This window comes from Bos mutus, chromosome 14 (genome assembly GCF_027580195.1).
Source record: "Bos mutus isolate GX-2022 chromosome 14, NWIPB_WYAK_1.1, whole genome shotgun sequence".
Lineage (NCBI taxonomy): Eukaryota > Metazoa > Chordata > Mammalia > Artiodactyla > Bovidae > Bos > Bos mutus.
Window position 1 is genome coordinate 51161976 of NC_091630.1, and position 27331 is coordinate 51189306.

Here is a 27331-nt window from a genome sequence, read left to right on the forward strand (position 1 = left end):
ATACTAGGAATAGACAAAGGTTTTTATTTACAAAAAAAAAAAAACAACTTCACAGAGACAGAAAATATTACATGCATGAAAGAAAAATAAAATTTTTTTTTTTTTTTTTTTAAGGAAATAATGAGGGACCTTCCCTGGTAGTCCAGTGGTTGAGGCTCCAAGCTGCCACTATAAAGGGCAAAGGCTTGATCCCTAGTCAGGGAACTAAGATCCAGCATAAATTGATGCTTTTGAATTGTGGTGTTGGAGAATACTCTTGAGAGTCCCTTGGACAGCAAGGAGATCCAACCAGTCCATCCTAAAGGAAATCAGTCCTGAATACTCATTGGAAGTACTGATGCTGAAGCTGAAGCTCCAATACTTTGGCCACCCAATTCGAAAAACAGACTCATTAGAAAAGACCCTAATTCTGGGAAAGAGTTAAGGCAGGAGGAGAAGGGGACAACAGAGGATGAGATGGTTGGATGGCATCACCGACTCAATGGACATGAGCTTGAGAAAACTCCAGGAGTTGGTGATGGACAGGGAAGTCTGGGGTGCTGCAGTCCATGAGGTAGCAAACAGTCCAGAGTGATGAACTGAACCACCTTGTTGGGGCTTCTCCTTTGCCCTCGGACGTGAGGTATCTTTTTTGGTGGGATCAAACAGTCTCCAGTCGATGGTTGTTCAGCAGCTAGTTGTGATTTTGGAGTTCTTGCAAGAGAAGATGAGCACATGTCCTTCCACTCTGCCATCTTGAGGGTATAGAGTGGTATCATCTGCCTATCTAAGGTCACTGATATTTCTTCCTGCAATCTTGATTTCACCTTGGGACTCATCCAGCCCAGCATTTCACATGATGTAGTTGCATATAAGTTAAATAAGCAAGGCGACAACATACAGCCTTGACGTACTCCTTTTCCAATTTTGATCCAGTCCATTGTTCCATGTCTGGTTCTAACTGTTGCTTCTTGACCTGCACACAGGTTTCACAGGAGGCAGGTAAGGTGGTCTGGTAGTCCCATGTCTTTAAGAATTTTCCACAGTTTGTTGTGATCCACACAAAGGCTTTAGCATAGTCAACGAAACAGAAGTAGATATTTCTCTGTAATTCCTTTGCTTTTTCTATGATCCAGCGGATGTCTGAATTTGATCTCTGGTTCCTCTGCCTTTTCTAAATCCATTTTGTACATCTAGAAGTTCTTGGTTCACTACTGTTGAAGCCTAGCTTGAAGGATTTTGAGCATTACCTTACCAGCATGTGAAATGAGTACAACTGTATGATAGTTTGAACATTCTTTGGCATTGCCTTTCTTTGTGATTGGAATGAAAACTGATCTTTTCTAGTCCTGTGTCCATTTCTAAGTTTTCCAAATTAGCTGGCATATTGAGTGCAGCACTTTAATAGCATCATCTTTTTGGATTTGAAATAGCTCAGCTGGAATTCCATCACCTCTACTAGCTTTGTTTGTAGTAATGCTTCTTAAGGCCCACTTGACTTCACAGACCAGGATTCAATAAATATTTAGTGAATACAAAGATTCTGTTTAGTTTACCAACACACACCTTTAAACTCTATACACTGATTCTAAAGCCTAGATTTGAAAAGTCAAAATCTGCTCCAAAGGAGAACAACTAATCCAGATTTCCTGCCTCCTCTGCCCATGAAGTAAACTGATCTAACTGCACAGACTCATTCTGTAGAAGTGCTGCCCAAAATCAGTCTAGGTAGGCAGGACAGGGTGAGGAATTTGGACTTGAACTCATAAAGAGCTATTGTAGGTTAGGAAATGTACGCATGCAATTTTTAAAAAGAGCTTTGAGAAGATTAGCCTTTCCTGGTATGCAGGATAGAATGAGGGCAAATTTTTTCCTCCATTTTTTAGCCTGTTTTTAAAGATATGAGGTGACCAGTCAACTACAAAGGCTCAGTCAGTTTCTACACTAAGTGACCGATGAACCACTATCTGAACTATGGTCTGGAGACCCCCATTCTTAGCCACTATTAGCATAATCTGTCACAGAAGTTGAAAATAGATGAGTCACCAGAGGCAACCTGCTACTTCTGTACACAACAATGCCTGTCAATGACACTCATTCCATTTTATAACATACCCATTTTAAATAAACATTCTATTTTTACATATAATTACACTAAAGTTTAAAGATTCAATTAAAGGTTCTATTAAATACCACAGTCCAAAGACTCATTCTGCTTTAATTATACGAGAAACATAAAAATTGAAACCTGAGTGGTAAACTTTAATGACAGACAATAAAATAAAATTGCTTTCTAAGTTGAAAATGTTAAGTCTGTACCTAACTACCTCAGAGGAAATGAGAAAGTGCTCCTTGCTTATTATTCCTGCATCTTTTTTTTAACCAAGAAAAATGAGTCTGAAAGTCAATCCTACCCACATAGACAGGGCTAGATCAGGTGGGTCCCAGAAAGGTTTAAGGACAAATGGTGACCAGGGTAGAGCAGAGTAGAATTACCCTACAAATACCTAGTTTTCAACACAACCACTTACCCAAAACCTTTTCCAAGTGACCCAGGCTTTATGTTTTAATGATTAGAAAGTGCATGAGAAGTGACTTCCACGGAACATGTACACTGTCCTTTTCATTAAGGATTTGGGGAATCTGTTATTTCAGGAGAGCTGTATGCCTGATAGGGGCTTCCCAGATGGAGTTACTGGTAAAGAACCTGCCTGCCAATGCAGGAGACTAAAGAGACATGGGTTCGATCCCTGCATCAGGAAGATCCCCTGGAAAAGGGCATGGCAACCCACTCCAGTGTTCTTGCCTGGAAAATTCCATGACAGAGAAGCCTGGCAAGCTATAGTCCATAGGATCACAAAGATCCTGGACACAACTGAAGCGACTTAGCATGCATGGTGCATGCCTGATAGAGCCTCTCATTTCTGTACATACTTACACAACAAACCGTAATGACTCATTACCAACATCCATTACCTAAGTTACTGTTTCGCAACTTGTTTGCCACTTTTCCCTCCTTTTAAAACTGAACTTAAGTTTAAATATAATTCTGTGTACATAGAATTATGGTAAATGAACTTTAATAGCAAGAATTTAAAATTAAAAAAAAAGAAAAACCCACAGTTACACTTGGATGATTGCCTCCCAGTTTTCCCATGAAAGCTCAAATGGATATTTAAAGTGTATTTTTTTTAATATAGGTAGAAAAAAAACTGTTTTAGTTCTCATAACTTTAATAATTTTTAAGCAAGGTACAGTAATATGAGATTGTGATTTCTATTAAGATATATAAATATACATTTACATATTTATAAGATATACAAATAAATATAAATATAAAAATTGATATATTTAAATGGGCTTCACATAAGCCCATAAATAAGGGCTTATTTAATAAGCCACATAAATAAGGGCTTCAGCTCTTATTTAATTACGCTGCGGGATAAACAGGGCTTCCCTGGTGGCTCAGATGGTAAAGAATCTGCCTGTAATGCGGGAGACCCACATTAAATCCTGGGTCGGGAAGATCCCCTGGGGAAGGAAATGGCAACCCACTCCAGTATTCTTGCCTGGAAAATTCCATGGACAGAGGAGCCTGTCAGACTACAGTCCATGGGGTCACAAAGAGTTGGACACGACTGAGTGATGAACACATCACTTCAATTTCAAATGTAGTGATTAACTTTCACTTTCATGTATACACACACACACACACACACACACACACATTCGGTCTGTCTGTTTCTGGTACAGAGCTCCTAAAACCCTTGGAATTTCCTAAGTGATAAGAGAGATAAAGGTGAAATAGGTATCTTTTGTTATTCATATAATAAGTCTCTTTCAGTCACATCTGACTTTATATTAATGCAATGACTCTTAGAAAGCCCCTAGGTAATTTAAGGCTAGGAAGTGGTTGCAAAGACAATCAATCTGATAAATTAGAAACATGGGAGATTTTAGTTCCCCTTACCTCCTGGGAGGGGAAAGGGGCTGGTGGTTGAGTTGATCACCAATGGTCAATGATTTAATCAACTACGCCTACTCAATGAAGCCTCTAAAAAAATCCCAGGAGAGGTTGGGAGAGCTTCCAAGTTGGTGCACCTGGAGGTAATCTAGTAAGTAAGCTGTTTTCCTGTGTACTGAGAGCCACTTAGCAAATATCACCCAAAGGAGTGGTGGAGAAATGATTTATAGCCTCTGGTCAGAAGCCCAGGTAACAACCTGGATTTGCAACTGGCAGTTGAAGGGTGCGAGTGCAGGTATACAGAACTAAACCCTTAACCCGTGGAAGCTCCAAGAAGACAGTGTCAGCACTGAGTTAAACTGTAGGACATCCAGCTCGTGTCTCAGGCTTGGCTGGTGTGGGAAAAACTAGCACCCATGTGGGAACCAGAATACACAAGTGTCAGTATCACATGCAGTGAGTGTAAAGGACAACAAGGGAGTTTTGATTTGATTTTGATTCTGCACAGCATTTAAAAGTCAGGCATTGGCTTCCTTTAAAAGCTAAGGTAACCAACCACACAGTCTCATTCTCTGTCACACCATATATCAACATTTCAAAATGCTAAGAATGCTTCTAAAATCTACATGACTATGAATTTTTTTTATTAAAAAAATCACACAGATTCAGAAAACAAATACAACAAAAGGCAACAACAGTTTCTCCAACAGCCTCTTACGATCTCGGCCAAGCTTCCAATCTGCTTTTTACTATGATTCGTGCAGAGAATTCCACCAATACATTTATAACTTTTGCAAATTAAGTTACAAGTACTTGTTCACCTCCATTCGTCTCTGTGAATGACGGTGGAACTCTAAATTTAAATACAACTGCATTACTGTTCTCTGATTAGCGTAGAATAATTCTTGGATTCATGGCAACGCCAGGCTAAATGACACTGCAAAGAAACCCTTTGTTTTCAAACAAATCAGTGGTTGGCTTTAGATAATGCTATAAAGAGTCTTATTCACGCAATGTACCCTAGTCAAAATTGTAAAAGTTGAGAACAAAAATAACAACTTCTACCTCTATTAAAAGAAGAATCTATAGTTAAAGCTTTTTTTCTACATGAATAGAACTGTAAAATTTTAGAGGTAGATAGAACTTTGAGTAATTTAAAGTCAAGGAAAATAAAGTCATTCGCTAAGGATCATTTAATAAATTACTGGCAGATCAAACACTATAACCTAGGCACTGCAAATTCCCTAGTGTAGGCTATTAAATACTATAGAATGTTATGGACAAGTTAATATCAGCCAACATTTATCAAGTGCCTACTTTATGCCCTTAACTATGGCAAGCATTTTCATATCTATTATCTATTCTCTAAGTCAGCTAAAAAGATTTTAATAAAAGAATCACATCTACTTGTTTGGACATTCAGTGTTGCCAAAACAGAGTGTGCTACAGGAACTAAGTGGAAAGAGGTAATTCAATTACTGCAATAACTACACTTCAGAAGAGGCTGTGTTCCAACAATACACTTAACTCTCAGGAATTTCCATCCCAGAGGCATATATAGATTTAGAAAGCCTAGGAGTGCATTTCTGGGTACTGGCCTCTCTGCCAAGGACCGATAAAGACTTCAGTACTACTTCCTCCTCTTCCTTCTTCTACTCCTATACATTTCCCACTGTCACATTCTTGTTTGATTCTTCTGTAGTTGTTGTCTGCTCTTTGATCTATGCTTTCTCCTGAACTGCTGTTCCCCACCACCCCAGAAGGAAGAAAGTAATAATGACTAGAGCAGAAATCAATGAAAAACAACAGAGAAAATCAATGGAATGAAAAGTTAGTTCTTCAAAATAATTTTAACAAAATTGGAAAAACTTTACCTAGACTGATCAAGAATAAAAGAAAGAAGACTACTCCAATACTTTGGCCATCTGATGTGAAGAATTAACTCATTTGAAAAGATCCTGATGCTGGGAAAGATTGAAGGCAGGAGGAGAAGAGGATGACAGAGGACGAGATGGCTGGATGGCATCACTGACTCAATGGACATGAGTTTGAGTAAATTCCAGGAGTTGGCGATGGACAGGGAGGCCTGGCGTGCTGCAGTTCATGCGGTCACAAAGAATCAGACACTACTGAGCATCTGAACTGAACTGAAATAAGGAATGAAATATGGAACATTACTTCCAACTTCACAGAAATAAGAATTTTAAAAGAATATTATTAACAGTTGTATACAACAAATTATCTGGTAGATAACCAGATGAACATATTCATTGGAAGAAAAAAGCTATGAAGCTAAGTCAAGAAGAAATAGTACTTATCTGAATATATACATAACAAGTAAGGAAACTGAACTAGTAATTTAAAATAAAAAGTGCCACAAAGAAAAGCCCAAGTCCAGATGGCTTCACTGGTGACTTCTACCAAATATTTGAAGAAGAATTAATACCAATCCTTCACAAAATCTCCCGCCACCCATAGAAAAGAAAAGAAAGGAACTCATCAACGAGGCCAGTATTATCTTGATACCAAACCCAAATGAAGATATCACACAAAAAAGAGAAAGTTATAGATCAATTTAAGTGCAAAAATCCTCAACAAAATGCCAGCAAACCAAATCCAGGAACATATGAAAAGGATTATATAGCATGACAAAATATGATTTATTCCAGGAATTCAAAGTTGGTTTATCATCTGAAAACCAATCAATGTAATATACTGTATTAACAGACTAAAGGACAAAAACCACACAATCATCTCAATGGATGCAGAAAAGTCATTTGACAAAATTTAACACTCTTTAATTATAAAAACATAATAAACTTCGAATAGAATAGAATTTCCTCAAGCTAATAAGAGGTGTCTACAAATAAACCACAGCTAACATTACATGTAATGGTGAAAGACTGAATGCTCTTCCCCTGAGACTAGGAATGAGACAAGGCTTCTCTTTAACACTGAAGGTTCTAGCCAGAGCAACCAAGCAAGAAAAAAAATTGTAAAAAGAAAAAAATTATAAATTTTCTATTAAAAGGTTGACAAGGAAGAAGCAAAACTATCTCTATGAGCAGAGATAAGATCTTATATACAGTTGTCTCTTAGTACCCATAGGGGATTGGTTCCAGGAGGCCCTGCAGATACCCAATTGGACCCAGAAGCCCTTATATAAAACAGTACGTGAATACAGTCCACCGTCTGTATCTGGGGATGCAAGACTCCCAGATATTGAGGACTGACTGTATAAAAAATCCTAATCAATTCTCCAAAAAAACTATTCAAACTAATAAATAAGTTCAGCAAGTGTGAATACTAGTATGTGTAAAATAGATAGCTAGTGGGAAGCTTCGCTCAGTGTTCTGTGATGACCTAGAGAGGTGGGATGGAAGAGTGAGAGGGAGGCTCAAGATGGAGGGGAGCCATATATGTATATATATGGCTGATCCACATTGTTTAACAGCTGAAATTAACACAATAGTGTAAAGCAATTATCCTCCAATTAAGAGTTTTTAAAGATAAAAATTTTTTTAAAGAATTTAGAATACAAGCTCAATATTCAAAAATCATTGTATTAATATATTGTTATATAAATTATACTCAAAAAATCAAGTACAGTAGCATGAGTAAACATTAAATGAATTAAAAAAAATAATTCCATTAACAGCATCAAAAATAATAAAATACTTAGGAATAAATTTTAATGAAGTGCAAGATTTGTACACTGAAAACTATAGAAAATTGTTAAAAGAAATTAAAGGACTTCCCTGGTGAATAAGAGTCCAACTGCCAATGCAGGGGACACAGGTTCGATCACTGGTCCAGGAAGATTTCACAAGCCATGGAGCAACGAAGTTAATGTGCCACAACTACTGAGCCTGTGCCCTAGAGCCCACGAGCCACACCCACTGAGCCTGCGAGTTGCAGTTACTAAAACCCATGCACCCTAGAGCCTGTGCTCCGCAACAGGAGAAGCCACCACGATGAGAAGCCCACACACTGCAATGAGTAGCTCCCATTCACCACCTAGAGAAAGCCCAAACGGAGCAAAGAAGACCCAGTGCAGCCAAAAATAAAAATAAATTTTAAAAAATTACAGAAGACTTTAAGATACGGAAAAACAATCCAGGTTCATGGATCCGAAGACTAAATACTGTTAAGATGGCAATACTCTCCAAATTGATCTACAGAGTGAATCCAATCCCTGTCAAAATTCCTTGCCATTTTTTTCATACTGACAAGCTGATCCTAAAATTCATATGGAAATGCAACTGACCCAAAATAAGACAGTGATCTTGAAAAGGAAGAACAAAGTTGGAGGACTCATACTTCCTGTTTGTAAAACTTACAACAAAGCCACACTAAGCTAGTTAACACAGTGTGGCACTGGCATTAAGACAGAAAGAGCTTTCCACTTATATGTGGCAGCTAAAAAGTAAAACTAACTGCTACCTGGGAGAGCTGAAGGAGTGTACACAGAGGTCCTGTGCCAGCACCCTGGACCAGAGATCCACACAATTTAAACATTAAACACAACAGCCGCCTCAAATCCCTGGGAATTTCAGAATGACTGACACTTCTCAAGCTGTTCCAAATTTTGAAGAGATGTTTGCCAACAGATTCACAGAAGATGACAAAGAATACCAAGAATACCTGAAACACCCTCCTGAGTCTCCTCTGATTGTTGAGGAATGAAATAGCAGAGCTGGTGGCAACCTGAGAAATAGAGGCAATTGGCTGTAAGATAATAGACAGTTTAGAGGTAGGGACAGCAGACAGGGATGGCCAAGTGACAATCGATCCAATCAACGGCATGGACGATCCTGGGATAACAATTGCCCACAGCACAGACAAGAACCTTACTACCCCTGTCAATACGGACACTACGGTTACAACCAAAGGCCTCCCTATGGCTACTACTGATAAAAGTGTCAGCAACTTTTAGTAAAATTATTTACTCTGCTAACATGACAAAAGTTTATGTTGCATTTTCTGTTGGTCATAGTTGTACATCTGATTGTAGAAACTGAATTTTTTTTTGGAACTTGGGACTTCTAAAAAAATTTTTGGAACTTGGAACTTTTTAAAAATTAGATCTTACTGGAGAGACATGATGGTTGCTGGGAATAAATACTCCCCTAAAAAGGTTGTGGGTTATATTGCTTGACTTCTACCTCAGATTCATCTTTGTTTCATGACTTAATAGTGCTTTGAATGTTGTATCTTTTTTTCCTTGTTAGACCTTCAGGAGTTGTCTTTATTTCACACAGAAATAAAAATTTTATGTAGAAAATGCTTGCTTTTAATTTGTAAGATAAGGAAGTATCCCTACACTCAGATGTGCTCATTCCTAAAATTTTACACAGGGAGTACAATCAGCTCCTAAATGCACCACTCTGCCTACTTATGACGTACTGTACACAGTAGTAATTGAAAGGTAACACAATCATAGTATATCTCGTTTGGTTTTTGTTGTTATGTGAATGTGGTACTTGGTAATTACTCTATAGGTATGAGTCATCTTCACAATCATAGTGGTGTCTTTTTAGAGTGATATCAAAAATAAAGCTGTAAAATCAGGAAGGAATCGGTCTCAGTTTCAGTGTCTTAATCTAGTGGTGGGTGAGATGAAGGCACACAGTCATTTTCCACAAACTCAAAGGCTTTGCTAACATAAACATTACACGTTATGCAAAAGTTTAACTCCGTAATGTTCCCTTCCTTCTCAGTCACATGTAAATAATGGTGTGTTTTGACTCTATTTACTTTTATGGTATTTAATATGGGTTGAGTTTACAATGTTATTTCACCTCCAGATGTACACCTTTGCTGCCTCCTCTTCTGTAAATACAGTGATGCTGTAACTTCCTTTCATAATGAGCACCATAGTTCCCATCATTTTAATGGCCATTATAATGGTTTTATTCAAATAAAATACTTGTAAGCATTCTCTCTCAAAAAAAATAAAATAAGAAGTAAAACTAATGGGTACAATTAAAAAAGAAACAGTCTCATAGACGCAGAGAACAAACTACCAGTTACCAGTGAGAGAACAGGGGAAGAAGAGGAAAGATAGGATTAAGGAATTAAGAGGCACAAACTACTAGGCATAAAACAAGATACAGGGTGTAAGGTACAGCCCAGGTAATATAGCTAATATTTTATAATAACTTTAAATGGAGTATAGTCTAGAAAAGTATTGAATTGTACACCTGAAACTAATATAACATTGTAAATCAACTATACCTCAAAAAATAAGTTTTAAAAAGATGGGGAGAATAAAATTGAAAGTACAGAAATAAATCTTTATGGTCATTTGATTTTCGAATGAATGCCAACATAGGACAACTGAATATCCACATACAAATGAATAAAGTTGAACCCCCTACCTCACACCATAACCAAAAGGTAACTTGAAACAGATCAAAAACCTAAAAGCAAGAACTGAAACAGTTCTTAGAAGAAAACACAGTAGTAAATCTCCGTGACTTTGGGCTAGGCAATAATTGCTTAGATGAATAAACTTGGCATCAAAAGCACAAGTGACAGAAGAGAAAATTAACTGAACTTCATCAAAATTAAAAACTTTAGTGCTTCAAGGGAAAACCATTAGGAAAGTAAAAGAAAACCCACAAAAATAGGAGAAATATTTGTAAATCATATAATCTGTGCATCCAAAATATATAGAGAACTCTTACAATTCAGCAAAAAAGACAAATAACCCTATTAAAAAATGGACAAAGGAACTGAACAGACATTTCTCCCAAGGTTACAAATGGTCAACAAGCACATAAATGATGCTCAATATCATTAGCCATTAAGAAAATGAAAACCAAAACCTCAGTGACATACCACTTCAAACCTACTAAAATGACCAAAGTCCAAAAAGGACAGATAATTAATGTTGGTGAGGATGTGGAGAAATTTGAACCCTCAAACCTTGCTGGTGGGACTGGGAAACAGTGCAGACACTGGAAAACAGTTTGGCAATTCCTCAAAAAGTTAAACTGAGTTATACATGACCCAGCAATTCTGCTGCAAGGTATACACCCAAAAATGAAAATACATGTTCATACAAAAGCCTGCACATGAATATGCACAGCAGCCTTATTAATAATCATCAAAAAGTGGAAACAATCCAACTATCCACTAATATATAAATGAATAAGCCAAATATGATAAACTGAAAAACTGGAACATTTTTCAGCACTAAAAATAAATGAAGTATTATATGCTACAATGTGGATGGACCTCAAAAACATTATGCTAAGTAAAGCAAACCAGTCACAAAAGACCACATATTCTAAGATTCCACTTTTTTTCTGGCCGGTCCAAGCAACTTTCCAAGCATTCCCTAGTTCCCTAAACCAGGGACTGAACCCAAGCCATGTAAGTGAAAGCACCAAGTCTTAAAAATTCCTGTAAGATTTCACTTTTTACAAAATATCCAGAATAGGCAAACACACCTACCAAAAGGGCTTCTCTGGTGGCTCAGATGGCAAAGAATCCGCCTGCAGTGAGGGAGACCGGAGTTCGATCCCTGGGTCGAGAAGATCCCCTGGAGGAAGGCAAGGCAACCCACTCCAGTATTCTTGCCTGGAGAATCCCCAGGGACAGAGGAGCCTGGAGGGCCACCGTCCATGGGGTCGCAAAGAGTCGGATACGACTTAGCCACTAAGCACATACCTACCAAAAGTAAACTGATCATTGTCAGAGGCGGAGCACGGAGGGCGCGGCGGCAGCGGCGGGGAGAGGGGGGAGTTTGGCAGGGAATGAGGATGAGAGACTGCTAATGAGTCCAGGGTCTTGGCGGGGATAATGAAAACGTTCCGGAATTAGATAGTGATGATGCCTGCACAGCTCTGTGACTAAAGCACCGAATTGTACACTTTAAAGTGATTAATTCGATGGCATATCAATTAAGTCTCAATAAAGCTGCTTTTCTCTTTAAAATATTAAATGCAAGAGAATATGCTATGGGTTTATTCTGTCTTCTCCATTCACCTCTGTGACATTTTAAACTTTTCTAGTCGTGTGAATTTCCTCAGTGTCTTTCTCACCATTTGTTCAAAACATAAGTATATTTTATTAGATAATAGAATCATAAAATGTTCTTTCATTCCTACTTGTTTAACAGGAGCTCATCCTTTAAAGACGGAGAAGGCAATGGCACCCCACTCCAGTACTCTTGCCTGGAAAATCCCATGGACGGAGGAGCCTGGTGGGCTGCAGTCCATGGGGTCGCTAAGAGTCAGACACGACTGAGCAACTTCACTTTCACTTTTCACTTTCATGCATTGGAGAAGGAAATGGCAACCCACTCCAGTATTCTTGCCTGGAGAATCCCAGGGACGGGGGAGCCTGGTGGGCTGCCGTCTATGGGGTCGCATAGAGTCAGACACGACTGAAAGCAGCAACAGCAGCATCCTTTAAAGAATATTTTCTGGCAAGACACAATATTTTTGCATTAGCTAATACCCAACAAGAATCAGCAAAATGGTAGATGGTATCTGCGGATGGCTCTCTTTCTAAGGATTAATATAAATGGGGCTGGCTATCGCCAATATGGGATTTTAGAATATGGCAACAGGATTTGTTAGAGTTGGTAAAGTTCATTGGATATTGGCTGCTAACAGTAGGAACTTGACAGCTCTACAGATAACAAATAAGACATTCAAATTCTGTAGGTTCAGAATTTAACATATTCAGGAATTAAATTTAGGATTTTAGCTCCTTTCTATTAGGGAAGTAATATATTTAAAACATTTTCAGTCAGCTTCTTTCCTGAGGTCTGGCAGCAGTTTCTAAATGAAAAATGAATACCATCTCAGAACCCTACAGTAAAAATGAAAGGCCAGTTTTCAAAACTCATTTAACCACAGCCTCATCAGTAGATGGTAATCAGAGTGACCTATAAATCAATTCTGCCTGTTCTCTCTGACGAGGGTCTTTGAAAGGAATTAGCCTTTACCCCCTTCTCAAAGGCAAAGGGGACCCCCTGGTAAAGTTAAGTAGACCAGACCAGCTTCAGATCAGCGCTGCCCCGTGATGGCCACACAAGGCCACCTTCGAGGCCTCACTAAACCCTAATTTGCTGTTGTTTAGTTGCTAAGTTGTAGTCATGTCTGACTCTTTGTGATCCCATGGACTGTAGCCCACTAGGCTCATCTGTCCATGGGATTTCCCAGGCAAGAATACTGGAGTGGGTTGCCACTGCCTTCTCCAGTGGATCATCCTGACCCAGGAATCGAACCCAGGTCTCCTGCATTGGGAGGCGAATTCTTTACTGCTGAGCCACCAGGGAAGCCCAGATCCTAATTTGCTCATCTGTAAAATGAAACCTCCACCTACCCTACAGAGTTATTTTGAGTATTTAATGCAATACTATCTCTAAAGCACCCAGCACATGGTAGGTACAAAATAAATACTAGTCTCTCTTTGTTCTCCAAAGGATAAAATACATATGACAAATGACAAAAACTACAAAAATCATGATGAACGAAACTCTTGGGTTTAGCATACACTGAAAAGAGCAGAATTATCTGAATACTAAAAATAAATCTTTATTTTCTAAAAGACCAAATTCATATAATTTTAAGTAGGGGAAATATAACCATGATGATCAGATACAAGATATCAAAACAGGGGCGGTCTGGAATCAACTAACTGTGCACTAATTATATTGGCATTATATAACAGTTTTATTAGGAAAAACTGAATATCCAGTTTGTAGGATGCTGCAGACAATTTCAGTTAAATGGTTCTTCGAAGAAGCCAACAGTAACTCAAGATTTGGCCATATTTGCAGTATTAGAATTTCCTATAGCAAGGCTTCATAATGAATTTAGTCACAGGACTTGAGAGTGCTCCTGAAAGGGAACAAAGCCAGGACCAGATGTCTGCAAAATACTACTAATCCTTTGAGACTCATCTATACAAGCATTCTTAAAAAATTTTTTACTAAAGACGTATGGAAAAGGGACAACAGAAATATACATATATATTTGAAGTCAGGGAACTCACAGACATAATTTTTTAAATTATTTTTTAAAGTGGGTTATATATTCACCTGGTTAAAACACCTCAAGAAAATATAAAAGAGACTCAGTGAAAGTTTGCTTCCCACCCCTCCCCTTTCCCTACCCACCTAGTTCTCATCACCCAATCTCCAAAATAGATAAACACTTAATTTCTTATGTATCCTTCTTTACACTTAGATGAAGCAAAAATACATTATTTTTCTACACAGAAAGACAAAGCAATTTATATACATATCATTCTGCATCTCAAAGGCAAATTTTTAAATCCTAAAATGTTCCAATGAAAGTGTGAAAATGAAAAACGGAAACCTCATTTAAAATGGTCAGAAGCAAAAGTAAACATCAAACTAAAGAGTTTTTGCACAAGGCAGGAAATTATCAACAAAATGAAAAGCCTGCCTCCTGAATAGGAGGGAATATTTATAAATGATATATCTGATAAGGGGTTAATATCCAAAATATACAAAGAACTCACACAACTCGATATCAGAAAAAGGCAAAACAAAACATATAACCCAATTTTAAAATAGGCAGAGGACCTAAACAGACACTTTCTCTAAAGACAACATAGAGATGGCCAATAGACACATGAAAGATATTCAACTTCACTAATCATCAGGGAAACACAAATCAAAACGGCAATGACATATCACTCATGCCTATTAGAATGGCTGTCATCAAAAAAAACAACAAACAACAAACGTTGGTTAAGAATGTAAAGAAAAAGGAACCTCATGCACTGTTGATAGGAATATAAATTGGTACAGCCACCATGGAGAACAGTAGGGAGGTTCCTCAAAAGTTTACACTAACAGAGCTAGCATATAATCCAACGATTCTACTCCTGTGTATTTTCCCAAAGAAAACAGAAACAGCCCCATGTTCATCACAGCATTATTGGCAATAGCCAAGATATGAAAGCAATCTAAGGCTCCATTGATAAATAAATGGATAAAGAAGATGTGGCAATACATAATGGAATATTCAGTTCAGTTCAGTCGCTCAGTCGTGTCCGACTCTTTGTGACCCCATGAATTGCAGCATGCCAGGCCTCCCTGTCCATCACCAACTCCCCGAGTTCACTCAGACTCACGTCCATCGAGTCAGTGATGCCATCCAGCCATCTCATCCTCTGTCGTCCCCTTCTCCTCCTGCCCCCGATCCCTCCCAGCATCAGAGTCTTTTCCAATGAGTCAACTCTTCCCATGAGGTGGCCAAAGTACTGGAGTTTCAGCTTTAGCATCATTCCTTTCAAAGAAATCCCAGGGTTGATCTCCTTTAGAATGGACTGGTTGGATCTCCTTGCAGTCCAAGGGACTCTCAAGAGTCTTCTCCAACACCACAGTTCAAAAGCATCAATTCTTCGGCGCTCAGCCTTCTTCACAGTCCAACTCTCACATCCATACATGACCACGGGAAAAACCATAGCCTTGACTAGACAAACCTTTGTTGGCAAAATAATGTCTCTGCTTTTGAATATGGAATCTAGGTTGGTCATAACTTTTCTTCCAAGGAGTAAGCATCTTTTAATTTCATGGCTGCAGTCACCATCTGCAGTGATTTTGGAGCCCAAAAAAATAAAATCTGACACTGTTTCCCCTGTTTCCCCATCTATTTCCCATGAATATTACTCAGTCACAAAAAATGAAACACTGCCATTTGCAACAACATGGATGGCCACAGAGGGTATTAGGCTTAAGTGAAAGAAGTCAGACAGGAAGATAATACCATATGATTTCACTTTTATAAGTAGAATCTAAAAAAACAAAACAAATGAACAAACATAACAAAACAAAAACAGACAGAGACAAACTGGTGGTTGCCAAAGGGGAGGAGGGTGAGGGGATGAGTGACATAGGTGAGGAACAGTTAAAGGGACAGACTTCCAGCTATAAAATAAGTCACAATAATGTAACATACAGAATAGGGGATACAGCCAATAATACTATAATGACTTTGTATGGTGACAGATGGTAACTAGACTTACCATGGTGACCATTTTATATAGTATAAAAATACAGAATCATTAGGTTATATACCTGAATCTAATATAAAATTTTAAGTCTATTATATTTCAATTTAAAAATTTTAATAGGGAAAAAATTATTTTAAAAAAAATAATAAAATTTAAAAATAAGATAAACTACAGTCAGGAAGCCCTGAAGCAGGGGCTTTCACACATTACCCTGGTTGGTGGTGGCTGCTTGCAGACCTCAACAGGATGCTTACTTCATATACCCCTGCAGGAGGAAGGAAGTTTTCTCCTTGCTCAGCACCAGCCCAGCCAATGAGAAGTCAACAACTAAACCAATAAGGGGCTTCCATAACCCTGATTTCTCTCTCCTCCAAAGGACTTCTATTCAAAAACAGTCCCTCCCAACTTCTCTTCCTTTTCTGTAGAAAAGACCTCTCCTTTCCTTTGTTCTTTGGACTCACCTACAGTTCACTATAGTTTGCTCGTCCTGAACTATAAAGTGTGTCAGTAGCTCAGTCGGGTCTGACTCTTTGCAACCCCGTGGACTATAGCCGGCCAGGCTCCTCTGTCCATGGGATTTCCCAGGTAAGAATACTGGAGTAGGTAGACATTCTCTTTTCCAGGGGATCTTCCCAACCCAGGGATCAAACCCAGGTCTCCTGAACTATAATTCCTCTGCTATGCCTGAGTGAATTTGATTTTGCTGGCTAAGTCACCTACCTCTTTGTTTTAAAGACTGATTAAAGCAACAAATACATTCAATGGGACAGGGGCTTCTGTTCACACTTGAGTGGATTTTTAAAAGGAGGAACAGAAATAAATGTTAATGTTAGTAGGAATTAGAAATAAAGGAAATCTATGTCAGACATGGGGGTTCCCTTGTGGCTCAGAAGGTAAAGAATCTGCCTGCAATGTAGGAGACCTGGGTTCGATCTTTGGGTTGGGAAGATCCCCTGGAGGAGGGCATGACAACACATTCTACTGGATACTACTGGATACTGAATACTTCTTTTCTTGGAGAATTCCCATGGATGGAGGAGCCTGGCGGGCTACAGTCCATGGGGTTGCAAAGAGTCGGACACAACTGAGTGACTAAGCACAGCACAGCACAGCACATGGCAGACACAAAAATCAAGGAAGGGGACATAGTTTCATAAATCTCTGAAAAATCCTTCACAGCCAAACACTGGAGCATCTTATCTTTCATGAATTAAAAGGATCATTTCCCAACAAATAAGAAGTAAATTAAACCAAAAATTCATGAGAAGAGAGAGTAGGGGGTAAAAGCAGATGAATTAGAAAGAAAACTAAAAGTACTGATGTTGAAATGGACTAAAATGTAAACTATGAATAAATATGTTTTTCATATTTTTTTTATTTACAGTAAAGTCTTAACTTCTGACTGTTTATTAACAGTAGTCCAGGTTCAAATAAGCAAATAAAACAGTGCTTTCATGTTTAAGCCATCATCAATTTTACCACCAGGCTGTCTGGAAGCTGGATAAAAATATCTTTTTAAAACCTTTTTCATCCCTGCTTATGAAAAAATAGGCCTTAATTCTCAGTGCAGCCTAAATAGCTATTGCCTTGGTCCTGAGCTCCTTATAATATTTGGCTCAGGTCCCATTATAGGTGAGCTGAAGTTGCTATGAAGTCAGCTGCTGCTGCTGCTAAATCACTTCAGTCGTGTTCGACTCTGTGCGACCTCATAGACGGCAGCCCACCAGGCTCCCCCGTCCCTGGGATTCTCCAGGCAAGAACACTGGAGTGGGTTGCCATTTCCTTCTCCAATGCATGAAAGTGAAAAGTGAAAGTGAAGTCGCTCAGTCGTGTCCGACCCTCAATGACCCCATGGACAGCAGCCTTGGAAGTCAGCTACCTGGGCTAAATCACCTATGTGCATCTTTTGAGAGAGCTTCCAGGGATATTCCTGCATCCAGCACCACTTCTCTAACTCCCAAGAATGGAAGGCTGATCTACATGTGCTTCTCACCAATGCATTTCTCTGCTGATGAAAGGCTGCAAGAAAAGGGTTTGGAATCCTGACACAGCACATCTCAAAGACTGCTAACCTTCGGTCTAAGAGTTGGTGATGGACAGAGAAGCCTGGCATGCTGCAGTCCATGGGGTCGCAAAGAGTTGGACACGACTGAACTGAACTGAACTGAACCTTCTTCATCTTCTGCTTAAAGACAAAGAGGTTGCTTTTAAACCAGAATTGGACACGACTGAACTGAAGTGAACCTTCTTCATCTTCTACTTAAAGACAAAGAAGTTACTTTTAAACCAGATGTCGAAACTTAACCCGAATGAACTTTTTGGCCAATCCAATATTTTCTTTTTTTTTTTTTTTTCCAATTTTATTTTATTTTTAAACTTTACATAATTGTATTAGTTTTGCCAAATATCAAAATGAATCCGCCACAGGTATACATGTGTTCCCCATCCCAACCCTCCTCCCTCCTCCCTCCCCATACCATCCTCTGGGCCGTCCCAGTGCACCAGCCCCAAGCATCCAGCATCGTGCATCGAACCTGGACTGGCAACTCGTTTCCTACATGATATTTTACATGTTTCATTGCCATTCTCCCAAATCTTCCCACCCTCTCCCTCTCCCACAGAGTCCATAAGACTGTTCTATACATCAGTGTCTCTTTTGCTGTCTCGTACACCGGGTTATTGTTACCATCTTTCTAAATTCCATATATGTGCGTTAGTATACTGTATTTATGTTTTTCCTTCTGGCTTACTTCACTCTGTATAATAGGCTCCAGTTTCATCCACCTCATTAGAACTGATTCAAATGTATTCTTTTTAATGGCTGAGTAATACTCCATTGTGTATATGTACCACAGCTTTCTTATCCATTCATCTGCTGATGGACATCTAGGTTGCTTCCATGTCTTGGCTATTATAAACAGTGCTGCGATGAACATTGGGGTACACATGTCTCTTTCCCTTCTGGTTTCCTCAGTGTGTATGCCCAGCAGTGGGTTGCTGGATCATAAGGCAGTTCTATTTCCAGTTTTTAAGGAATCTCACACTGTTCTCCATAGTGGCTGTACTAGTTTGCATTCCCACCAACAGTGTAAGAGGGTTCCCTTTTCTCCACACCCTCTCCAGCATTTATTATTTGTAGACTTTTGGATCGCAGCCATTCTGACTGGTGTGAAATGGTACCTCACCAATCCAATATTTTCTAAAAGGAACAGTGCTCTTATCCAGAAGTGAGCTTTTAAGACCAAAACACTCTCTACTCAATCTATAACATGGTTAATATCTTCAGTGAGAAAAAAAAATAGCACAAAATAATGCTACTGCCATGACATGAATCAAAAAAAATTATAAATAGTTTTAAATTTTATCATATATGCCAATGCTTAAGGAAAAAACAGCTTATTTAGAGATGAAGAGGTGGGTGGAGACTTCTGTGGAAATTTTGGAAGGAATTACCGGGTATTCTCAAACACTAGTTCTTTATAATATCTACCTTTCCTCCCAAACTAAAAGCTTTCCTTTTCCTTATTAAAGGCTTGTTCTTAACAGTATTGCCATGATTAGTATCTTTTTTGCTCAAGACCAAAATAAAGAGGGAGGAATGGAGAAAGGACAGACAGAAATATTCTTAAAGCAAAAGCAGGAAGAAGAGAATTAAGAGAACAAGGTTAAAAGAGGGACTAAACTCTCAGAAAGTGGGGGGGAAGCCACAGAAGGATACAGGAGGAAAGTATGGGTCACAGCTTGTGTAGGAGAAAAACAGGGTGGAGAGATTAGCCCAGACAGACAGTGTCTGGAAAAGCTGGTGGAGTTAGTAACTAGACAGTTGTATGCATGAAATTATTCTAAATCAACTGTTACTAACTCTGAGACAGCCTATAAGATGAAGATCACAAGAAACTTCAAGGTCACCTATTCCTACTATAGGAGGGAGCTCTGTTAAGCCAATTACTCCATACACTGTACTTATCATTAGGAAACTATTTCAAAACATCTGAAGTTCAACTATTCTAATCTTCAACTGAATTCAACACTTTTCCCTTGGTTTAGGTCCATTATTTCTGCTTTTCCTTTTATGATCGTAATTGATGATATATGAATATCCTATCATTTCTCTTCTTAAATATCTTGTATTTTAGATGTGCACAGAACACAAATGTTGACTCACCTCCATCAACAGGATACATGCTTTATGCTGATTTGGATGGGTATTTCGGTCCATCCGACACCCTCACCTCATCCCCTTTATGAGCACTAGTATAAATTTCCAGTAGTGCTATTCAGGTTTGGGGAATGGCAGGTGGCCAGGAAATACAGTAAAATAACTTGCTCCAAAGTGCCTGGAATCTCTGATGTTGGCTGACTAAACAAACACGATTCTCTAAGCGACAAAACAACCCTGTGTAAGGGAAATTTTTAATGGCATTGGAAATATGGATATGCACATACATATGAAAGTTTACAAAATATACTCTAAAATGCTAACAGTGATTGAGTGGTAGGTTTACTGATGATTCTTATTTTCTCTTTTTCTTCTTTTAATTTTTCTTAAAAATGTATTACTTTGGTGATTTAATATTTTTTAAAAGATACGAAAGAGTGCACATATAGAAAAGAGAAATAGAAAATGGATAAATTAATTACAAAGTGGAATATTATGCAGCTGTCAAAACCAATGATGCAGACCTACAGATGTCCATGATAAGGTGTTAAATAAGAGATAAAAGGACAAACTGTATGGAATGAGTCCCATTTAAAAAAAAACTCTATATATATTTACAGATATACATACTTATATAAGCATGGGGTAAAGGCTAGAAGAAAATAAAAACCCAGCAGTGGTTACCTTTGTCGTTAAGATTAGAGTGAAGAGGACTTATTTTTTTACTTCACACACTTCTCAACTGTTTAAATTTAAGGGCATACTTTTTAATTAAAAAGAATATTTAGAAAATATGAGACAAACTAAAATAAAAATGAGAAAAAAGACGACAGTGTTTTCTTGGGAAATTAAGAAATTAAGAAGATGATTTCTATATTCCATTTTAGCTGACCATATACAACTGAGCGACTCACATACACACGTGTAATATATACGTGTATTAGATTATATAGTCTATATACTGGTCCCTATGCACATTTATCTGCATTTGTGGATGCTGAGTTGGAAATCAGATTATTTTAACTTCGACCTATTTTTATTCTAAAAAACAAGGAGGTAAATAACTAGAATAATAAAGTTCCTTCTCATTTTTCAATTCAAGGAAGCAGTCAGCCAAGTCCTTAGTGAAGCCCCACTGGACTGAGGACTTTTCATCCAGCAGCCAGTAGATTGGCTAGTCCACCAGTGAGTTCGATTTTGCATCTGAATATATTAGATGTGTTAGTCGCTCTGTTGTGTCAACCCCATGGACTGTAGCCTACCAGGCTCCTCTGTCCATGGGATTTCTCAGGCAAGAATACTGGAGTGGGTTGTCATTTCCTCCAGAGGATCTTCCTGACCCAGGGATGGAACCCAGGTCTCCCAAATTGCAGGCAGATTCTTTACCATCTGAGCCACCAGGGAAGCCCACTTTCCATCTTACGTATTATTCCTCTCTTTTTTTCTTCTTAAAGTCACTCAGTCTTGTCTGACTCTTTGCAACCCCATGGACTATACAGTCCATGGAATTCTCTAGGCCAGAATACTGGAGTGGGTAGCCTTTCCCTTCTCCAGGGGATCTTACCAACCCAGGGATTGAACCCAGGTCTCCCCCATTGCAGGTGGATTCTTTACCAGCTAAGCCACAAGGGAAGCCCAACAATACTGGAGTGGTAGCCTATCCCCTCACCAACAGATCCTCGGACCCAGGAATCCAACCGGGGTCTCCTGCGTGGCAGGTGGATTCTTTACCAACTGAGCTATCAGGGAAGCCTACATAATTTGCCTTACATAATCACCCTTCTTTCACTCACCCTCATTGCCCATCCAAGGAAAACAGATTTCAGTGTTGAACAATAGAAGAAACTGTGGTTACAAGGAGGTGAACTAAAGCAGGTTTTCGGGACCTGTCAGACACAGGAAAGGCCCTGAGAAATTGGTCAAGAGCAAGAAGATTTACCCTGCCTAGTTCTCTTTGAAAACTCTCTGGCTCAACTTTAGACAGGCAATAACATTTTACTTCTTGAGGCTCTGAAACAGCCTCCAACATTGGATTTCCATGTTGTCTTCTTCAGCAATGATAACTCAGAGTTAGTATAGACTTAAAATTTCTTTGACATGAACTACCAGATGTGGAATCACTACTATCTTTCTCCATTAAATTTTTTCAAAAGTGAAATGAGAACAAAGACTCCACCATAAAGAATGCAATAGGTAAAGGAAAACAGAGACACTGAGTCCTTTAACATAATGCGGGGGCTGTTTCTGTCAGGAATAACATGTTACATAATTTGAGTTTCATGAATCAGCAGTTTTAGCCTGTAATTACAGGAATTTTTCAAAAAGGGAAGGAAAAAAAAAATCCCTGAGGATTGGAAAAGGTAAAGTAGTTTTTGAAACGAGGCAGGTTTCAAAAGTATTTTATTCCACCCCCATACAAAAGAACGTTGACAGGCAGATGACTCAGTCTGGCTTCATTAAGGGTTTCTTAACACCTAAAATTCCTCATGGGAAAGCCCACCTCATCTCTCATTTTCCTCCATAGCCCTTCCCAGTTCCTCCCACCAGGTAATTGCCATATTTTCCTCTCTCACTGAAGGTTATCCATGTAGAAGAAACATACTTTAGGATATACAGAGTTACACTTGAAGGAGAAAAGTTGAGGATTTTTGTTTGTTTTTTGAAATACTACAGTAATTGTAACACTTCAAAAAACACAGCAGTGATGTCAAACACTTCAAAATAATTATAATACCTATGATTTCTGTGTTTGAACTTGCTCATAAACCCAGGTGGCTTAATTGAGTTCACTTAGAATGAAAACCTACAGTGATTGGCAGTCCTTAAAAATGATCTCGAATGATCAGGAAGAGACAAGAAAAGTCAACACAACCATGAGAGCCATGTGTTCAATGGCAACTATAAATCAGAGGGGGGAAAAGTAGGATGCTTGGAAAAGGGGAATAACCAGCTTATTTGCTTTTTCAAACACCAGAGATGATCAGTTCCAAGAAGTTCAAAGGACTTTCCAGCTCATCCCTTTTGTAGAAATTACGTGGTAGCAGATACTGTTTGAAAAAGAGAGGTGTTAGATTAGGCCTGGCAATCCCTTAGTCACAACTCAACTATGGTGTGACAACTCAACATATAATGTTTTGAAATACAGCAAGAAGTCTGAAGTCATTGGGAGTCATTCATTCCACAAATGTTTATTACAGGCTGGCACGTGCCAGGCACTGTCTATACACCTGCTCTCTATTCAAGCTCTGCCTCTTACCAGCTGTGCTATCCAGGCTAAAGCACTTTCACATTTCTATGCCTCAGTTTCCTCATCTGTAAAAGTTGGAATGAAAACTGGCTACCCACCTCATGAGGTCTCTCTGAAGAGCAAATAAGTATACACGGAAGCACTCTGTAACCCATGGAAGTGCTGGTTGCCATTTGGCTGAACTGAGGTCATGAATGTCTATGTGCCATAAAATTATATCAGAAGAAAGTGAGACTTCTTGCTTCCAGGAGACACTTCATAATCTTATTAAATAAGGCTCAGAGTGTCATTTCATCATCTCCCTGGAAATTTAAATATATGAAACAGAGAAAGCTAGTATGATGTGCAGATTTTGACATTAGATTCATAATCACCGTAATGACAAGAACCATACTTATTTTAGTCACCATTCTGGGTTTCCATCTGGCCATCAGGCTAAGGCACCCATTTGAAGAGGGTGCTTAACTCTGGAAAATATTCTCTCAATATATCTGCAAATCACAAAATGGTTACCTAGAAGGTTGACCCATCAACTCAGCGTTACCTGAGTTTTACAGTTTACAGCAAATGGTAGTAAAATTACAAAGTATTGTTTGTTATGTGGATGTGTTCAAACAAAAATGTTCTATTTTATAGTACATTTCAAGTTCAGTCTGACCCTCAAATCTAAGCTACAGTCACGTCTGTGTGTATATGTTAGTCGTTCAATTGTGCCTGATTCTTTGCCACCCCATGGACTATAGCCTGCCAGGCTCCTTTGTCCATGGAATCCTCCAGACAATAATACTGGAGTGGGTTTCCATTCCCTTCTCCAGGGGATCCTCCTGACCCAGGAATCAAACCTGGGTCTCCTTCATTGCAGGCGGGTTCTTTGCCATGTGAGGCACCAGGGAAACCCAAGCTACAGTCATACCAATTGTCAAATATATTAGGAAGGAAATAAAATTAAGCTCAGTGCAGTGGCAGCTGAAGAAAGGGGAAGTTCTGGTCTCCTCAGAGTTAGTTAAGGATGGGCACTCTGTCCACTGAGAAGGACCATGATATTGAAGATGCTAGCGATCTGGCCAGAAATCTGTAAGAAGAGTTCTCACTCCCTTCACTACAGACTCCCTTCCCCCAGGGGAGTAGATGGGTGATGGCTTGCTTTACTGGACTGGAAGCCAAGCCGGCTAGAAGGCACACCCAGTCCTAAAATATGCCTGAAACTTCCTCTGTTTCTAAAAGCTCTTGCAATGACATTCAGGGAACTGAAGTATGCACAGCCTGGACACTGCTAGACCTGCTATAATTTAACATTTTGAGTTAATAATTTCAGTTAATATTTATAAAACACTTAGAACGAGCCTAACACATGTCAGAGCTACCTAAGTGTTTGATAAAAAAGCACTTCCCAGATTGGCTGGGTGAATGATCAACCTACTGACAAAGTAGAGAATCAAAATACACAACGGTCTACTTTTTTATTTTTGACCCTGATAAAGACTTAGAAACTGTCGTGTTCTGCATCTCAAGTGTACCCTGTACAGCCTTGTGCAGAACTGAAACTCTAGTCGTGGTTCAGAAGTCACTACTAAATTAAATAACCTAAGAGTTTAAGTTTCAACAGATGAATTCTTTCTCTTTTCTGTCTTTCCCGGTAACCACCACTAAAAATGACAAAATCTAAAAATCCCAAAGCATTTCTAGATGGCACATACCATGCTCAACTGGGAATCAACAAAGCCAAATGAACGCTAAAAGGGACAGAAAAGGTTTCAAATCACAGAGAGCTTAAAGGACAGCCACGCATTAAGGTTTCAGACGGCAGGTTCGCTGACAACAGGTTAAGGATTTCGGTGCCCTCGCAGATCCTCACAGGTAACCTGCACCCACTTTCGACCTCAGGTAGGGGGTCTCCCACCCTCCTGGTTCCCGGCTCCGAAGCTGCACTCAGATTAACAACATCTGTCCCCGGGGACACCCCTCGGGCGTTTAGAAATCGCAAAGCAGACACCGATTTCACCTCGAGGAAACAAAGACCACAAACTCTCAGAGTCGAGGGCTGGGCGAGGGAACGGCTTTTCCCACCCGACCAACGCGGAGGTTTCCGGGCTGAAGGACGGGGGCGCCGCCACGGGACCCGGGAAAGTCACGTTTGCTCCAGAAAGAGGCAGCCGAGGAGGCCCGGGTACCCTCGCCCCGCCCGGTCCCACCCGCCCGAGGGCCCGACTGCGGCCCGGCCGCTCGCCCGCCCCGCGGCCCAAGGTCCCCGCCGCCCCGCACCTACCCGGCTCCGCGGTGCTGCCTCCCCGCGTGGCGGTCGCGGAGCCGAGCGCTCTCGTGCTTCCTCCTTCCCGGGGAGGCCACCGGGCGCTGGCGTTTCCTCCCAGACGCGTCACGGCGGCCGGCTCCTCCCGCAGGGCGAAGCCGGGCGACCGGCAGCGCGCGGGGAAGGCCCCCGCTCCGGGCTGAGGGGCGGCCCGCCCCGGGCCGGAGGCGCGGGCTGGGCGATACCCCCAGCCGCGGAGACCCGCGCTCCGCCCGCTTCCCCGAGGACCCTCGCGAGAGCCCCCCGCCTCGCCCGGGGCGCCAAGTTCGGGGGACCCCGCGGTAACCGCCTAGACTCCCCAGGGTTTTCCGCTGCTCCGCTTGTAGTGACCGCTGCCCTGGGGCCCAGGAGCGGTGTGGGCCATCGTGCCCGGCCCGGCCGGGGATTCTAACCCTGGTGCGCGGAGGGGGCAGGACCGCCCGACCCCCGGAGGCTCCCCCAGAGCCACCCGGGAATGGTCTGGTGGGCATGTGTAGTGGTGTAATGTAGAAGTATCCAGATAATTTTAGGGGAACAGCTGTGCTTCATTTAACATTATTTGCACAATTTTCTACTTTTTCATCAGCAGAATTTTGGCCTTTGTAAGATGGGAGAGCGCTTTCACAAAGTGGCAGGTCCTGTGTACAGAGAAATTTCCTTTCCACAGCTATTTTTGGATCTCTCTCTCTCTCTATATATATGTATATATTGGGAAAATGGGCATAAAGTACAGTAGATATTAAAATCCAATACATACAAATCAACATATCGCCAGTGGTCCTTTGTATATTTTCTGTGGTCCACACAAAACAATCCATACAATAAAGCACAGAGAAGCTAAAGAAGTTCCTCTAGTAACAAAATCAACAAGTGATCAGTGTGATCTCTTAATGAAAGCTATATTCACTGGACTGAAAAATTTCTCAGACAAAAGGAAGTTTTGTGACAATGAACTCCAAGTGAGATGATAGACAAATACCTGGCTATTACTATTTTTCAACTTTTTTTTCTTTTGTTTGAAAAACAAACATCTGGGAACCATTACCTTTTCAAGAGAAATTTGTCCTCCTACATAACACACACACACACATCCCCATCTTGCACAAACATTTCAAGACAGGAAGGTTGGTGGGCAATGTTCAGCTGATAAGCTAGTAAGACTTCAGTTATTTTGCATTTACAATCTGAGAGCTGCAATTTAATACCTTGATTTCTCAGAACACTAGAGGTCATAAATATATTCAAGAACTATTAAAGGACTTTTTCACTTAATTAAAAGCACACACTTTAAGGCTGATCACTTTGATTAATCATATTCCCCTACAGATATAGATCATATCTCCATTTTCCTTTACATTTCCAATTTCCAAGTTTACACTGTAAAAGCTATTGAATTTTCAGCAATATCTAGCTGATGTTTATGCCTTTATAAAAGGTTTCGTGTACATTTCACATAAGGATTTTTTTTTAAATAGAGTTTTTTTGTTAGACTCTGGGTTCTAATATTTTGTTTGCAAATATGATTCATTTCATGAGATAGGGCAAATATTTTGTTCATCTGTTATATTTATATGTAGAAATTATGAGCACAAGCTTTGGAATCAGACTCAGATTTAAGCTACTCTCTACTTCAAATTCACCTCTCTAAACAATGATTTCATCTAAAACTTAAGGATGATGATAGTACTT

General features: G+C 39.8%; 1 protein-coding gene and 1 pseudogene across 4 annotated transcripts in view; one reads left to right on the forward strand and one right to left on the reverse strand.

Moving 5' to 3' along the window:
* SGK3 (serum/glucocorticoid regulated kinase family member 3) overlaps window positions 1-25994 on the reverse strand; it is a 112350-nt gene extending 86356 nt beyond the window's left edge. Inside the window, exon 1 of one of the 4 annotated variants that reach the window (XM_070382313.1) lies at window positions 25622-25994. The gene's annotated coding sequence lies outside the window, so the exon portion shown is untranslated. Of the gene's footprint in view, window positions 1-23453; window positions 23584-25621 lie in introns of those variants that run through there. The other 3 variants (XM_070382311.1, XM_070382314.1, XM_070382312.1) reach the window with 3 other exon arrangements.
* Window positions 8501-10027, forward strand: LOC138990756 (RNA guanine-N7 methyltransferase-activating subunit-like protein; annotated as a pseudogene).
* Window positions 25995-27331: the final 1337 nt, after the last annotated feature.